The sequence below is a fragment of the Saccoglossus kowalevskii genome, chromosome 6 (genome assembly GCF_978046115.1).
Source record: "Saccoglossus kowalevskii chromosome 6, keSacKowa6.1, whole genome shotgun sequence".
NCBI classification, from domain to species: Eukaryota; Metazoa; Hemichordata; class Enteropneusta; family Harrimaniidae; genus Saccoglossus; species Saccoglossus kowalevskii.
In genome coordinates, this window is record NC_140646.1 from 12741729 (window position 1) to 12759008 (window position 17280).

The following is a 17280-nucleotide window of genomic DNA, read 5'->3' on the forward strand; positions in this document are numbered from 1 at the left end:
GCTTATATCAATTTAGCATTATCCAAGCGACGTCAGTGAGCCGACATGTGGTTTCACGCGGCTTGCCGGTTTGAAATCAATTAAATAATCGCAGACAGACTACAGTACATTTTCTACATTCATGTTGTTGCAATATATTGGGAGTTATTTTCAATTTGCTGGAAATATCAGCCAAATGTTTGATTCGGTTATACATAATAAGTTCAATGATAAACCTTGTTAGCGGTTGTCAGTTCTAGACAGGCTTCAGGTCATGATTGTCTGTAACAAGATCACAAAAAATAAATACAATTATGTTCGGACATGAACTAGGCAGTTGTTGGTTGGGTGAGGGACATTCACGTTTTTTTACGATTGAAAATAAATTACGCATCTCGCGTGCAGAAACCGATTGAGCGTGGGTCACGTGAGTGGCGATGACTGCAACTGCGTCAACTCTAGCATGATCTGCGCATAGTGTGTGCAGAAAGAGTGACGAACACTTGAAGACTGTCAGCGACTATCTTTCCCAGTGTTCTGGTAACACTCATACTACTGCTGACAACATTGCTACAAACAACGTTAGTACAACCAAGTCGCGGGACAATATAATCAGTAAGTCAATTTAATTCTTTCTGTAGGTTTCCAGCTTCAAATTTGTTTTCGAATAGCTCGAATTGGCCTAAAATATGAATGTTTTCATTTTTAAAATGTTTATAGACTCGATTATTGTATGCAAACTTGCGTCAACGTGAAGGGAATCTCTCATACCGATAACAGCCTGAAATTCTTTCGAACAGTTTAGTCATACATTCACCGTGATGCTTCGTGGCACTTATGAACGGCGTTTTCTAGTTAGTATGGATTCTACTATTTTGAGACATGACGGCTCTAATTGAACACTAAGTATAAGAAAACCCGACAATACGAAAAGTGACAATAATCAAGTTTGATTTAATTTCTGGATTTGACATATTCTGATCACCACGGGACTGATCTCTCAACGTCATTGATAAGTTCATTGCATTCGTACTTAAGCCTGAATTGTAAGTCGTATGTCAAATTACCATCAAAATTCAATGATAAATCCGTTTAAGACCCCCTGGCTTAGAAAAATCAACCGACTGGTTCGTTACATTGCATTTAACCGGTAAACGGTTTATCGACTTCGTGATCAAATTTGCGCTGATTCATAGCATCGCCAAAAGTTTGTGTCATATTCTTAAATTCAATTTCGAGTGAGATATAACCAGTAACATCACTACAAGGTATAGTTACTAATAAATCCGCGTGACTTCCAATGAGTCAGGCACGGACTAGTAATTATTGGGTTGCTTCAGGACACCAGTTGATCATGAATTTCTCAAACATGTCAAATGTAATATAATGATTACAGATCACATAAACATAACGACTGTTTTTTTTTAAATCATTATTCGCAAAGTGCAATGTCAGCAATAATTTATCATCGTAACCCCTAGCAGACCTCACTTAGACTTCACTGCATATTCGGCTCTAAAAGGCAGGCTTTCTGACAGACACGACCGGCGTCAATGTTCAGGCTATACCTCAAATTGTTGTAAATGACAGCTACTTCATATGACGAGACAGGAACTAAACTCCCCGTATCCACTTTCAGTCGTGTCATTGCTTGGCGTTTCATTTTACTAAGTACTTAAATCTATTTTAAAATGCTCAAAACATAGTAAAACAAAAGTTGCAAAGAAGCGTATCTAGAGTAGCCGCCTTTATTTACCGTGTCCGCGTGAATACTGATTATATGTTTTAATAGTCGTGGCAGCATCATTATTAGCCGGTTTTGTTTGCATATTATCTTATCAATATTCAAGTACTTTCCAACCGGAAAAAAGAAAAGAAAATTAACATGATGAGGTCATTCCACACATTGTAACCGTACATCAAATAGCAAAGTGGTACACGTGCACATCTCATGTGTATATACATAACTAGAACACTGAGTTCAGTCTACGATAATTAAAACAGTTTCAGCGACGAGGTAGTCTTGTGAAATGTTGTGGTTCCATCGAATACACGTATGTAATTCCTATCTTTGTCAACTATTAATGTTACTCTCAAGTAAGCGGTCAACATAACGTCGACTCAGATCATATAGGTCGTCTTTAACTCGAAAGGTCACTGTATTAACCGAATATCAATCGACATTGGAAATGCAGCCCTACCTTATTTTGTTAGTTAGGCTTTTTTTGCTGAACTGTAATATTGAATATGTTTTAAAGAGACAGTTTACGTATTATTGATTCTGTATACATGACTCATACTATAGTATGAAATAACTACAACGAGCTCGTTACCATGGATACTGTGTGAATTAATATGCATAGACAAACATCCTCATGAAACGGATTTAGTAACAACAAACATGCGCGGGTTTAACCTTTCGATCGCTACACGCGGCAGTTACGCTCACTCGACTCGCATAAGTTCACATAGTCACGACGTTCCATTCTTTCTTACAAAAAAACAACAAAGCATTGCAATGCATATATACATCTCCTAGCCGATGGAAAATTTGACAACGACATCTCCTTTACTGTATGTGAAAATCTGTTGGAAATGGATTGTTTATGTGTAAACATTTCAATGGAATGCATTTGGAAGATAATTGTTTTCGCGTGTCGACCTTGTACAGGTTCATTAGGGGATGCAATTCGAATATTGTCTTGTGTACGCTGTGAGGGTGACACAGTTCATTAAATTGATATTGGCAAAATTTGAAAAATTCATGTTATTTTATGTAAATGTGTCGTCGTACTTGGGCAACTAATAAGTAGGCTTCTTGTTTTTATTGTTCTAAAGATCATCAATAGAACCTAACGACACACTCGTCTTGTGAACCCATTTCCCTATTATTAACACACTCTTTAAATACGGACAATCATTTGGGAATGATATGGTTGGAGAGTCACCCCAACTCCACGATAATCATACTCACTTCTGTCAAAGTGACAACCTCGTAAGCGAGAATGCAGTTCTATTACCCTCATAACGGCGCGCGTCGCACATGATTGAATTTGGTGTAATGGTACCTGATGTTTTCTCACATATAGAAGTCGTAACGTTGACATGTAAAGACAGTTACCTAACAAACATATATGAACACCCACCTGCCGCTGAATCGCCGCCGGGGAAGTTCCATTCCTCGTTATATTGTAGAATGCCCTTCGAAGCCTCCCCCCAACTGGTCTTGGCTGGAAATGAACACCATATCTTGGTAAAGGGATTTTAACGAGGATTGACTTAATCCACTAGATTCCATAGCTGTGCCCAATATTGCCAAGCTAATTGAAGAATTGACTCAAACGTAAAGCATTTGCTGGGATGCAGAGACACTGTTCACAAGCAAGCAGTCTTAAATTTAAATGAACACACACATGTATAATATCTGTAAAAATGTATAATATCGTAAGAGAAAATTATTACCAAACTTTAACCCCCTCCAAAAAAGTTGGATTTATCACCGCCATTCTTAAAACAGCCTCGAATTGATGACCAGGGCTTTTAACCGACATACTTCATTTCAACGGTAGATTTATGTAGCACTAACAAGGAGCTATCAAGTCCTTTTATCTGGGGATATACGGACCTGGTCATCGCATGCGGTCTACAGCATACATAACTGAATCATTCTGAGATGAGACGATAAATCATCCAGAAAATGGCCATCCGGACCAAGAGGAAATTACCTTACGTCCTTTAACCGCCGGCCGTCCTACAAATAATAATGTATTCACTGTCATAATTATTGTGTAATTTTTAGTGATTCAGTTTTGCATTTTAAACCAACCCAACCGATTAATTAATATTTCTTAGATTCTCCATTAAAGTTAAGCCAACAATGGCCCTCTAATGTATTCGCATTCAACACGTTAGATATTTCGTGTTCATGCGATGCATTCGCTTAACGATATGTTACAAGTTGACATTACCGATTAATTTGCGTTCTTGGCAAATCTATTTTGTCCGCTTAATCAGCATTCGCGGCAGGTTTTGCCGTTATACGGAAAACATCGCAATATTTGGCAGCGTTCGTAATGCTATACGACAGACGAATGTTTATAAGGTGCTTTGTGAAGGTCAACGAGTTTGCCGGCGTTACGGGCTACTGCCTTTCCACTAAATTGCGTGGCGAATTACAACGTAACACGCATGTTCATGAATGATTATGAGCTGTGACGTCATTCTAAAGTCGATTACCCGTGGTTACTGGAAGTTATATAAGCTGTTGCGGCGTAAATATGCATCGTCTATGTTTCAGTGATGTTCTCAAGTTATCTGATTGCTCGTGGCATAACGGCAATGTCGGATATACTTAGATTCGCCAGGGAGCGATACTTAAATGAATTTACAGCCGAAATAGCATCATGTCTAGCGTCCCCTAGGTTTTGCGATCAATCAAATAATTCACCTTACTCGTGTACGTAATCAATACCTTCGGATGGGAAGCATGTGGAAATAAAGCCAAAAAGTAGAAAAAATGAAAAGGTCAGCGCATCGCCAGTCTAACGCTGCATAGTCAGACGTTTGTGAAATAACACCACGTACATGGCGTGGTGTACTGAGTAATGTGTCAATTGCATGTCGTCATTATTATTACGCGTCAAACATCGTAATAGTGACTTGTTTATATAACGTAGACTTTATCTGGGATATTCGTCTTCCTAATGGCACTACTTTCATTCATACTGACGCATCTTGCATAACTTAATGATTTTAAAGTACGTTACATCTTTCTACCACAGGACTTAACACGCAATTTAAAGGTTGTCTTCCCTACTATGTAGTGGGTATACGAATCGGGGACGCCATGTCAACATCATATGGTGGCGTATTATGTTTTTAACATCTACCATTAATTAGCAGATTAAACAAGTTTTATGAACTGTCAGCAAGACCAACAACGATACTTACGCACACTATATCTGAAAACGCTCAAATTCATCGTGAAAAATATCAAAATCGGATTTGTATTTCATTTAACGCGCGTGACAAGACGCATCTGTCGAGCTTGTGTTTTATAAAGAAACGTGTCCGCGTCTTGTATTCTCCCTGTGTAGGTTGGCTTTAATGATGTCATAAATAGTTGATTGAAGAATCACATGTCATCAGCTGTGTTATCAATTGTTAACAACGAATAATCAATGATGAGATATTTATATCCATTTGAAAGAGGTTTACACACCTCAGACGCAAAATGGGCGCCGAGATCTCGTTAAGAGCGAGAGTCACGTGACTTGTCTCAAATAGTGTTCTATTCCGCCTCGTCATCGCATCCACTGTGTCCTATGACCCATTCAACTATGGTATTTGGAATATAGGTAAAGCAGGATTATCAGCGGAGCATAAAAACAAACAAAACAAAGTCTCGTGGCTTTCTCAACGAGATCTCGGCGGCCATTTACGCGCAGGTTTCGTTCACATGAGCGTCGCTTTATTATATGAGCCATTACATGTACTCATTGATTCATACGATGTCAAAGGAATGTGTCATAGGATCATATAAAATAACAGATTGTCTATTAGTAATAAGAATGAGACAGAGGTATGTCAGACGTTTGCTTTCATATCGTAGGATTGTCTGAAGCACTGCGTTGCGTGCTTTCTAGACAATGAGTCAAACTGACGAATAGTTTTTTTTTGTAATCCCTAATCCTAATGCTTTTTAATCCACCCAAATCCCCTCACATCGTCATACAATGAACGGAAACCACTGTGAAAGAAGCACATTGCAACATTTAACCATCTCTTTGTAAAGTGAATACTCGTCTTGTAAACCGTAAAACGTCGTTCCGGCTGCGACCGCTGTTTATTGACGTGTCGAAAAGACGTGCGGAGCTCGAAATGATGGACTTGATATGAATGCGGCGGAAATTAGTATAGCTCACCCAAGTACGCATGAATGATTACCTACAATGGGGAAAGGGCTTGAACATTTCACAGACACTGCTAAAATCCCCAAATACCATGTTCCACTTGAGATACTCCTTCCTCCTAACAGTACGCTTTGATTGAATAAAATGAGTTAGGCATTCGATGGAGTTAAAAGTCTCCTTAACATGCCACTGTGTAGGTATCTAAAATGCTCTCGTAAAAAAAGATTTTGTTTAAAAAATCAATATACTTGAAAGTAAAATTTCGTTATTTATCGAAGTTTGAAAGCGTCATATGACTGCCGACATCGAAAGATTGTCAGAACCAGATTGAGCATATCCCTCAATGGAAAGTGCCAATCATTAACAGTTTTATTTTCATTAGCTGTTTTTTTATTTCGTTTATTTTCGTCGTGGCTGCGTAAGAGAGGCTTTGATAGGCTGAAAGCCATGAATAATTTATGAAATAACCAATCAATGAACTCGTACTGAACCCGACGATGTTGATAGTCGAAATAAATGTTTGGCTGAAAGTTTGATCGCGAATTCCAAGCCATATAATATCATATAGCGGACGCCACCTACCCAACTGTAAATGATCTGACAAGAATGAGTTATTTCAAACGTTTCTTAGCGACAAAAGTATCATTGAGGAAAGTGAGTCGAAATTAGCCTTTTTTCCCTACAGATTAGTCCAATCAACATGATAAGATAGCAAAGAGAGCCAACCACAGCGTGAATTCCATGGCAACAGCGCGTGAACCGATCCTTGGTTTGTCTGCTGCCCTGAATAACGGCGTTGTGAAATAAGACGGAAACGTGTTCGATGCAATGGTTGCGGCACGGCATGACTCGCAAATTGGGATATTGGCATTCTTAATGCTGAGGGCCTTTTTTGTATTTATTGTACGCTAGTTGTCCCCGAATACTTGTATTGTTGAGAGTCGTCGGCATCTTTTTAAAAATTGTTTTCGTGTCGGCGTCTTTTGCATTCGCTTCAAATACTGTTATTTCTATTTTTGGGACTCGTGGAATCAGCTGTATCTTGTACGCCGGAGAGAAGAATGTAAATGTTGTATCACGTATGGAGTAAACGTATTACTATTGGTTGGCAGCGTTGACCCGATATCTTCCCGTCTCAACCCTCAAATTCCGTCTCTGAGTGGGCGTCTCCATTTTACAAAAAAAACTTCTTATCCTAGATCTGGTGCTTCTGTTTGATTCAACAATGATATATGTATTTACGAAGGCGTATAATGCATTATAACCATGGTAATTTGTCTCGGTTATGTTGGATAGTATAACATATGAGTGTGCTAATTACCATGATACTATTGTATCGATGTTTTAAGTGATTATTGATGATTACAGTTATTGTAATGGGTTGTTCTCTATCGGATTTTGTAACATTAAGCGGGTGTTTTACGTATTAAATTCGATGGCGGATGTGTATAAAAGCAAATTGTTATTTATAACTTTCATCTTGAGTTGCTCTATAACAATTATTTAGAGTGCCACGTACCGTGGTTTAATAAATAAATGATACGAATTCTGCATGATAGAAAACTTACGTGCATCAGATTCACAATATCATATCAACTACGATACAACTATTTATTAATACACTTGACATTGGCAGCACTCGTAAAACCAGCACATTAAATAGTACATACTTGTTGTGTTAACTTGGTGTCATTGGCAGTATCTCTGTACTATCTGTTACAATTCGTGATATATATATTACCTTATATGGTAGTATCACATAATATTTTCTTCTGCACAAAAATCATTGAATTTATTACAAATAAAGAAAATACTAATACTGCTTCATTTTAAACGTTAAGTAACTCAATCGGCTGATATATATATACATATATACATATTGCTTTGAATTGAACACGGCAACACACAGGAAACTGCACTTTGTTTTCTACCAAACGAAAATGAATGAGTTGTGATTGATGTGACACAGTGTAGACATTTGTCTATTTGTGTATAAGTCGGTACAATATTCACATAAATATAGCAATTCAGTTCTAGTTAACAGTTTGTAAATGTACCAACAAACATCAGTTTATTGAATATAGCAAGATGACCATTTTGGCTTGCTTCAATAACTTTATATAATGCATATATCAGCAGACTTGCGATAAAATGAGATTCACAATATTATTGTCATCAAACCTTTTACAATATACTGATTTACGTCCCATGAGAATATTTTTTTTTATTAATTTAAATTATATATTCCTTTCTTTGGGTTGACTTCAAACCAGTCATCTGCGCATTTTGTTATGAAAGTAGAACATATCACTGGCAAATATTATATACTAAAATCACATTTAGATAGTACACTTCCCCTTAGGTATCGTCACATTAAACAAATCCACTGTGACCGTGCTTCCACGTAAGTTATTTATAATAACAATTCCTTGTACTTTTTTCATAATGATTGCCAAAAATAGCGGTGGCCGGCCAGACAGTTTGTCACGCTATTTCATTCGTCTGCCCAGACCTACTGCTTAAGTCAGAATTAACTTCACCCACCTCTTCATGAAACACATCCAATATTACAATAATCTGACGTAAGATTTATCGGTAAATGTCGATTCTTTATATTCAGATCTAAATATTATCTTTTCTAGTTTCTATTACTAAGACAAATAACATAGTGACAAGGAGGGATTTCCTTGCCAATTTAAAATATCCAGTGCCATACCCAATAATCATAACTGTCCTTTCTATATTACAATATAATGCTTTGATCCATATATTGAACAGTTTGGGACAAATATAAAGGATCTTAAGCTCTTAAGTCCATGCCTAATAAAATTGCCGGAGTATTATAATTTAATGTATAGTGGCAAATTTCATCCCTCACTGGCAACCGAATATAATTTGCAAAAGAGCGTATTGATTGTCTTCCGACAATAATTAAGGTATTTCTTTCACAATCTGTTTGCCAGTAACTTTGGGGCCATCTTTGTGTCTTCATTCATTATGGCAATTGCTATACAGTTTTTTAATAGCCACTGATCTCGTTTTGTGGTTTCCCAATCATAATAACCGTAGTTGTGTGCTTGAAAACTCGCCTCGTATCAAACCTAAGTTTAGCGAGCCCAATACAATCCACGACCAACCAAGGGCTATATAATATTCTTTTAGTTAGGCAATAGTTTTCCGGGTTTGTTTTATCTGTGAGATTATTTATCTAAGACATTGACGATTATATTAGCTGACATTGGTCTCTCACATACTTGGGTTTCGATTTGAGTTAAATGGGATAGGTGTGTTGTACAAATATTGGCACATTGGTATCTAGCGACTAATAAATTCTTCTGAAATAATTCGATGGTCGCCAGTAACTGTACTATCCTATTGTCCAGGTTTGAAGATGCTCATAGTCTATTCTATAACATACGCATCTGTTAACCTAAGACATTGAGGCAGTCCATTATGAATTGTTATACATATATACACCATATTGAACCAATTAAATTTAACCAGATATTTATTACTAGAGAAAGTGACAAACTGAATCCTGTAATTATTAGAATTGTGAATTTGGATACGGAATGATTTGTACTTTGTGCATAAACATGAAACCAAAAGACACGTGAACAAAATGGTCTTCATCAGAAGATACCTGAAAAAGCATGGAACTGTCCGACGATACCCAAAGAAATACGGACTTCATCAATGATATCTGCTTAACATGGGCTATATCAGAAGCTATCTAAATAAACTCCATCAGAAAATACATTAAGACACATAGAAACCAGCACATGTGTTACTTTAAAATATGAAACGAACAGATGAACTTGACGGCTACTAAAATAAGGCAACCACCTGATGATACTTGAAAAGACATAGACTCCATCGGTAGATGCCTGAAAAAACATGGGAACCATCAAAAGACCTCTGAAAATGAATGAGGAAACTTGGAAACCACAAGAAGGTTTCTGAAGAACCAAAGAGACCATCGAACGACGAATGAAGAAACATCAGAGGAAATCATCACGTAGTGTGTGAATATACATCTTCTCGCCCGGAAAAGCATAAACCAGGTTTCCTGTCCAGGCTAGTAAAACAAATACACCGACACAAATTATTCAGATACCATGACTTAGATTTCAGTTCAAAATGTTTCCACAGTGACTCATGAATTTGTTGAGTATTCTTGATGTAAAAGTTACATGATTGGATAGCTGCGTGATGTAGAGATTGTTTTGCAAATCTCTAAAATAAAAAATTGTGTTTTTGAATAATAATACGACACATAATATCATTGTTTGGCATATTCAAAGTTACCATGTCAGTGCACAAAGTCACTCGAATAATTGCATATCAAATATGTTACATAAAAAACAAAAAAACATAACAACAATGATTTAGCTAATTAGAAACAGTTTAAATCATGTGTGCTATTCTGATGTGATATAAATCAAAACAAAGTGATTGCCACATGTAGTATATTGTAATGATCTCTAACTAAGTATATTACACACGACATAGTTCATTTGATTACTCTAACGACGTCATGTCTCCGCCAAATTGTCTTTTAATCTTCGCTTACACGCTTTTCTTTTCCCCCCTTCTTATTGAATTATTTTCATTGGTTGTGCATTTCGCCTAATTTGGAACTTGGATGGTCGATCTTGGGAAAACGATTCCTTCAATGACGGCTTGGTCCTGTCATGCATAAACCTGAATGAATTATAAGTACTATGATGTAACCTTCGATGAGAAAAGAAATTGCATTGGTACAGAATATACTGAAATTAATATTTAAATGACCATACATGTCTTATTAACCATGATGGATATTAACGTTTTTAGAATGCTCATTGAGCAGTTATTAATAATGAATATTAATTGATATTAATGTGACAATTAAATCGTACAATGACCTACTAGATTTCAGCTGAAAAAAGACAAACACTATTTAAAAAATGTTGACAGTACACAGTCATAAAACTGTGTAAACATATAACATTTTGTTATCTAAGGTTGATGGTCAGACTACATAATACATACCGTACTCAGTCTCTATTACCAGTGCGCAATTAAACGAACAAATTGAATTATAAAAGTATCCCCAGGAAAAATATGAACCTCCAATAATCTCATTATAAAATAACACATGACATACGTCAATTAATAGAAGGCTACGAGTATTATGACGATGCTCACATGCTATGATAATCTAAAATGATTCACATCCTATTATAAGTGTATTCCATTCAATAAATTCAGACGGTCTTAAACCTAGTAACACAAAATCTTTGGTTTAAAAAAAAGCTGTTTAGCAAATATCGGGTGTCAGCACGATTACCATTAGTCGTGGTGAAAGTATATAGATATATTTGTATATTTCAATAAACTGCATATGCGGACAAACAGTTTTACATTTGAGATCGTCACAAATCAGATCCAGCGAATTCGCCATGGGTGCTTTCAGCGAGAGTTCCTATCTGGCAGTAATCTGGAAATGAGAAGGCATTGCACTTGTTATCGATTACACTATCGGAAAGAATATTAAAAACCGAATATAAATCGGCAACACATTCGTGTTTTAAATGCGTGAAAAGGGTTAAATGGCACTACGAGATTAGGCGAGTTCATTCATATTATTCGGTTACTATAGAAACAACATGCACGTGACACAACTATAATATATACTCACCTTTTGCACACATACTTTTGTTAATTGTCATTTCATCTCGCTTCTAGATATAGATTACATTCGCAACCTTCCAATTACCTCGCTGGTTTATTTATTATTAGTGTTTGAGCTGACTGGTTACTGTATGGACATACGTATAAAACAAACTATTTAGTAAGTGAACCTGACAATTGATAAATACTGAGAAAGAAATGTGTTTAGCAAGTGCACAGTTTAGTATAGCATTAAACGACGAGCGGACTCTCACGGGACTTTGTTTCAACTGCCTTAAGCAATGGGGCGAACAACATGATAGCGAGCTAGGCTGAATGGCAACGTGACTCGCAAGTGGAATCAGTTTGATCAATACGAATGATCCATGTTGTTTTTATTCTGAATGAATGATAACCAATATGTGCAAAGGGCGTCGCGACGTTCTGGTGATGCCCCTTCTAAAGATGTAGTACATGTCAATTCGAAATAATATAATTGTTGTATTCTAAATCAATATTTAAAGCGGGAAGTTCGTCACCTGCGCACGCGTGGGAATTAAGACCCAAGCAACGATAACAACACACGCCAAAAACGCAAAGGGTTAGGGTTAGACGCTTGTTGTAAACAGTGACACGCTATGGCCATCTGACGCATGCGCAGGTGACGACTCCCTCGCTTTAATATAATGCGTTTTTCGAAATGTAAATATAAAGTTATGCATGCAAGTGTGACTAATGTTGTGGCGATGACAAAACCAAACTTTAAAATTGAAAATGACATTTCTAGGAGCAAATGCAGAGCTTGTTTCCGGCTGAACGGTTGGATGTCTGAAAGTATATTAGTAATAGGGATTAGCGTGTGTCACGATGATTTGATTTGTGCCAGAAGCCGTAATTGTGTTTTTTTTGGGGGGGGAAGGGGGTAAAACAAAAACGCAATAGTTTCAGTCACATGTCACGTATGAACTGCAATTGAATACGACCTAATAATTAGTTTTACATTTTTAGTGAGTTTATGCTGAGCATGTAACAACAGTCATTTCTTTGTCTTCCCTTTTGAAATTGTTGCTGTCGAACTATTCCGCCTTGGTCACTTTCTTTCTCTTTGAACCCATTCATTTTTAACTCTTCCCACTCACATCATTTACTTTTAAACTCTTTCAAATATATTTCTTTCGAACTCTTTCTATTCTTATCCATTTCAGTAAAATACTTTCGAATCCATTCTATCCACGGTTGTGTACTTTTCAACTATTTCCATACGAACTATTTAAAATTATTTACACGTAAAACCAGTGCATGCAAATTGACGAGAGCAGTCATGTACGTTCATGCCACCACATTCAATTTCAGTTAAGTTCAACACATGTCAGTTGCAAAATTACCTTTCAAATGATATGATATGAATGAGATATAATGATTTTCCTGAGTCGTGACAAAGCATATTACATGGAATTGCCCGTTATCTAAAACCGCTTCGGTATAGATCACTGTCACCCTGTGTTTCGATATATAGTGCATATTTGTTAATGCTCACGGTTATAATAATATAATAAGCACATACTCAGAATAGTGCAAATCTTGAACAGTAGACATAATGCGAAAAGGACATATTTATGATTTTTTCTCTCATTCTTAAATTTCGGAATCCTATTGTTCTTTGTTTTCTCACAGATGCATAATACACGTTGAACATAAGTCACGGTTTAAATTAAAAAATAAATTAAAATTACAATCAGTCCGGAAATTAATTTAGCGGGTGATAATCCTGATAACTAGTTGATAACTAATAAGTTTTGATACATACTTCTAGCTGTGCATCTCAAGTTGAAGTAAGTTGTTGGTGAATACTTCAGTTTTTGTGTATTTTTCGAAACACAACATGTTGGTGTCTGGTGTCCGCGAAACTAGTTGATACTTAAAATCAATAAACACTATCCCAAACAATATTATCATTAAATGAAATCTGGGAAAATTGTAAAAAATCTCTTTTTTTGTAGAATGCTGAGGAATATATTAGTCTTTATACATTATGAACACACATGTTTTTCGGCTCTACACTATGTAAGTTTCTAACGTAATAGTGGCGTTTTATTTGTTTTATTTGTACATGTGACAATAAATAGATATATTGAAAATGGGTAGCAAAACGTGCATGACGAACAACGGAATACTGACTTTTTTCAAGTAATGGATCGACTTTACTTGATGTCGGGCTTATTGCAGGTGCTGAAATGAGTGTCGTGTAAAACCACGCGAGAATATGGAAAAAAAGCAGATAACATTCTCTGCGCATGACCAACACCTCACATAGTCATTCCCTCAGCTAACTTGGCTGCTCACACATAAGAATATTTGTAATGCCATGAAGGTGATTAGATAAAATTCAATATTCGAAAATGGTTGCACGGAGTTGTGTGTGTGTGTGTGCCCATTATAAAATCATAGGAATACTAATCAATGGCGGTGGAAACAATTAACGACCTAATATTGTCAATAGTGGCTACACCTGAGCTCTATTTGAGGTTACACCGTAGTCATGGTATCCCCGTATCGTCAATATCTTATATCAGAATCCCTCTTGCGAGGGATCGACGCTGTCAACTCTTGAAAGGCCTCCTATATCTGAAGTGATCACGTTTTAGATGTGATGTAGATGGGAACAAAAACAGATCACTGAAAATGATTTCAAAGGGAAATCCATGAAGCTGTACTTTACGATGTTTCGTTTTATTCCATTTATTCGTAAGGACCCTTGCCTATAAATACTGCCTGTACCACTTTCACTTAATGTTGTTGTGTTGTGAACGAACAATAAAAAAACACACACACGAATACATATGTTTTTTTTTCATAATTATCGATCGCGATTCAGTAGTCTTTTCTCACATGGTACGGACTGTGGCATTTTTCTGTGCGCGAATACTTAAATCTTGTACCAAATGATGTGCTATGCGGCATTATGTGTTTACGATATTGCAAGGCGTTAGCCAAAATGTATAGTATAATCATTATGAAAACCACCAAACATCCGAATAAAAAATAACACATTTAAATTCAAGTTACAAAAAGTAATTTTTTTATATATGTATATAAAATCACATAGTATTATTAAAAATAAATCGCATGTGAACGCTGTGTAACTGAGAGGTCATCATCTACCCAAATGTATTGAATACGCGTGCCTGGAAAAGAATTCAATTATCCGTTACATTTAGCGGCAACGTCCGATCAAACCTATCAATGCATCTATCAGTTTTCTTCACTATTCTGTGTAACCATCAAATCAGAATCTCCGCTGTGACTGGAAATCTCGCATTTGGTTCACGCCGAGTTCAGTTTTCTTTTCTATAATCTTTTAGAAGTTTCTGAGAAAACCCTATTCCGTAATTTCCTTCTTGATTACATTAACTAGACACGACGATGACTATACTTCATGAACACCATGTATTAGCATTCAACGACATGACCGTGGTATTCAATCGCAATATAAATAAGTTATATTTATTTAGTTCAGTTGCATTGTTTGCTTCCATTCAACATCATATCTTGTCCCACCTAATGCGAAAACAAAAACGAAACAAACAAAAACAAAACGTTATACACGTGTTCAATTATCAGGGAGATCCGAGTGAACTGAAGAGTATGCGTCTTCTTTCAACCGTATGCCGATGCGATACCGACAGTGAAAACAAAATTGGGCTCGTCGGACATTTTGTTCGGGAAACAAAAATTGGAAATGCAAAATAGTACAAATGTTGCATTTTTTACTATGGTGGAATTTGATCTTCATATCCCGGAATTTCGATCGGTGAAGTGGGATAAAACAGTTTTATAATATTATTTATATGAGTCCTCATATAATTGTATGATTTAGTGAGTTTATGATAGTTTTCTTCCATAATGCATTTAGCATATGCGCGGTAGTTGTGTTATGTTTTGTCGTCTTGTATATCAAAGCACTGTGACGTATATCAATGCATTCCGTCGTGGCACGTGACAAAACAAAACTGAAAGGTCGTTAATCCGTACAGTTTGATATAATAACCATACCATTATAATGTTTTATGAATGCCAGCTTAAATTCTAGTGTAAACTAGTTTTTTTGGTTCATGATTATATTACTCCATCTTAACCTATTCTGAAATTAGACATATCCTGTGTGCTTTCGTGTGGAGTATTTATATGTTGAAGAAACTTGTGGTGGCGCCGATTTTCCCTTGTTCCATTTTATTACCTTACTATGATTCGTGCGTGTCTTTAATGAAACATTCCCTAGCGTCGCAAAACTGCGTGGCTGCAAATACAATTTTCACTTGTGATGCGACACACTCATGTTTCTTTTAAAGGGAGTTCCATGATGTCCTTACTAATTACGCGCGATCATCACCACGTAACACCAAATCACAGCTATTGACGTTCTGACATTCTCCTGTCTAATTCGCAAACCCATAGCGGTATGGGATTCAACCAAATAGCAATGGAACATCAATGCCGAGGGGAGTCCGTTACGGTTGGCGTCGGACAACTCGTGCCAATTATAGAAAAATAGCCGGACAGATTCAAACCAATTAGCGCCTGCAATGCTTCCACAGTCCATGCGAACACAAACCTGTCGCCCAACCAGCTCTGAATGCTAACTTGTTCACGCGGAAGGTGTTCAGCACCATCGGTCATGAAATAATCGTCGCATACATTTTGATGAAGGGTCGTTCTAGCTACAAGTAGTATTCTCTTTCTGAGGTTATCTTAATGTCTCCACATATTAAGAAATAAAATAATAGCTTTACTGTTAACATGCCAGTAATTTAAAGCACAGGAAAAAACTGATATAAACCTTTTTTCATAAGTGAGATTATTATTAAAGTTATTACAATTGTGCACGCTCGCACGTTTTAATTATCAATTAATATAATACAGCCGTAAACTTAATTACTTTCTATCTACCTAAAACTATGGTGACGTAAAGAAAATCGTATGTAGTATGTCTAAATCATATAGATCTAGGTCATGTTAAGATTATTTTTAGGGGATTTTGAGAAGATTTAAATATGATTTTCAGAACTAATTGATTTCCACAAGCAATTAATTGTCCAATATAGAAACTATCATATCATTAAAAGAAGAACAGCATATTTTTGCGATATATGAACATATAGATGTATTTGTAATTGGGTCACGCAACTATGATACTGTCCGTTGTCAGTATCCCACTGCTCTCAATATATATTTTGAACTTGCCCTCTGAAATTGACATTACTTATTTGTACACGAGTCTGTGATAATCCAAATACATAAACTGTGTCTTCTTATCAAAACGCCTATAGTTAAATACCGGCTGATGCCACATTGAAACCGTTCGCATCACAGAAATTGTGGGAATATGTAAATTATATGGATACATCCCCGTCTTTTCACGGTGACTAAATATGAATGTATTAAAGTGTCTGGAAACAGTAGTCGTCTTCTAAAATGTTGGAATATTTGGCGCTTAGACTAATAGGATGGAACCGTACAGCTTGGATAATCATTCATCCATTCCGCGGTGATGAGGGTTTGCCACGGCGGATACTATTCCATATCACTTTAGTCAACTCAAAGTAGCTCTTACCTTCTATTACAGAGTAATGCAATTCAGCAAACCTAAGGGCATCAACACATTTCCAACTGTTTTAAGCCGGGGTTAGATTTAATACACGGCAAGGAGAATATGATTTCCTGGCAATGTACATAG

At 36.5% G+C, this 17280-nt stretch overlaps 1 protein-coding gene across 1 annotated transcript in view; it reads left to right on the forward strand.

Moving 5' to 3' along the window:
• Positions 1-463: 463 nt before the first annotated feature.
• Positions 464-17280, forward strand: part of LOC100370847 (vesicular inhibitory amino acid transporter) — a 42243-nt gene continuing 25426 nt past the window's right edge. The window contains exon 1 of the mRNA XM_002733825.4: positions 464-594. The gene's annotated coding sequence lies outside the window, so the exon portion shown is untranslated. The remainder of the gene's footprint in view (positions 595-17280) is intronic.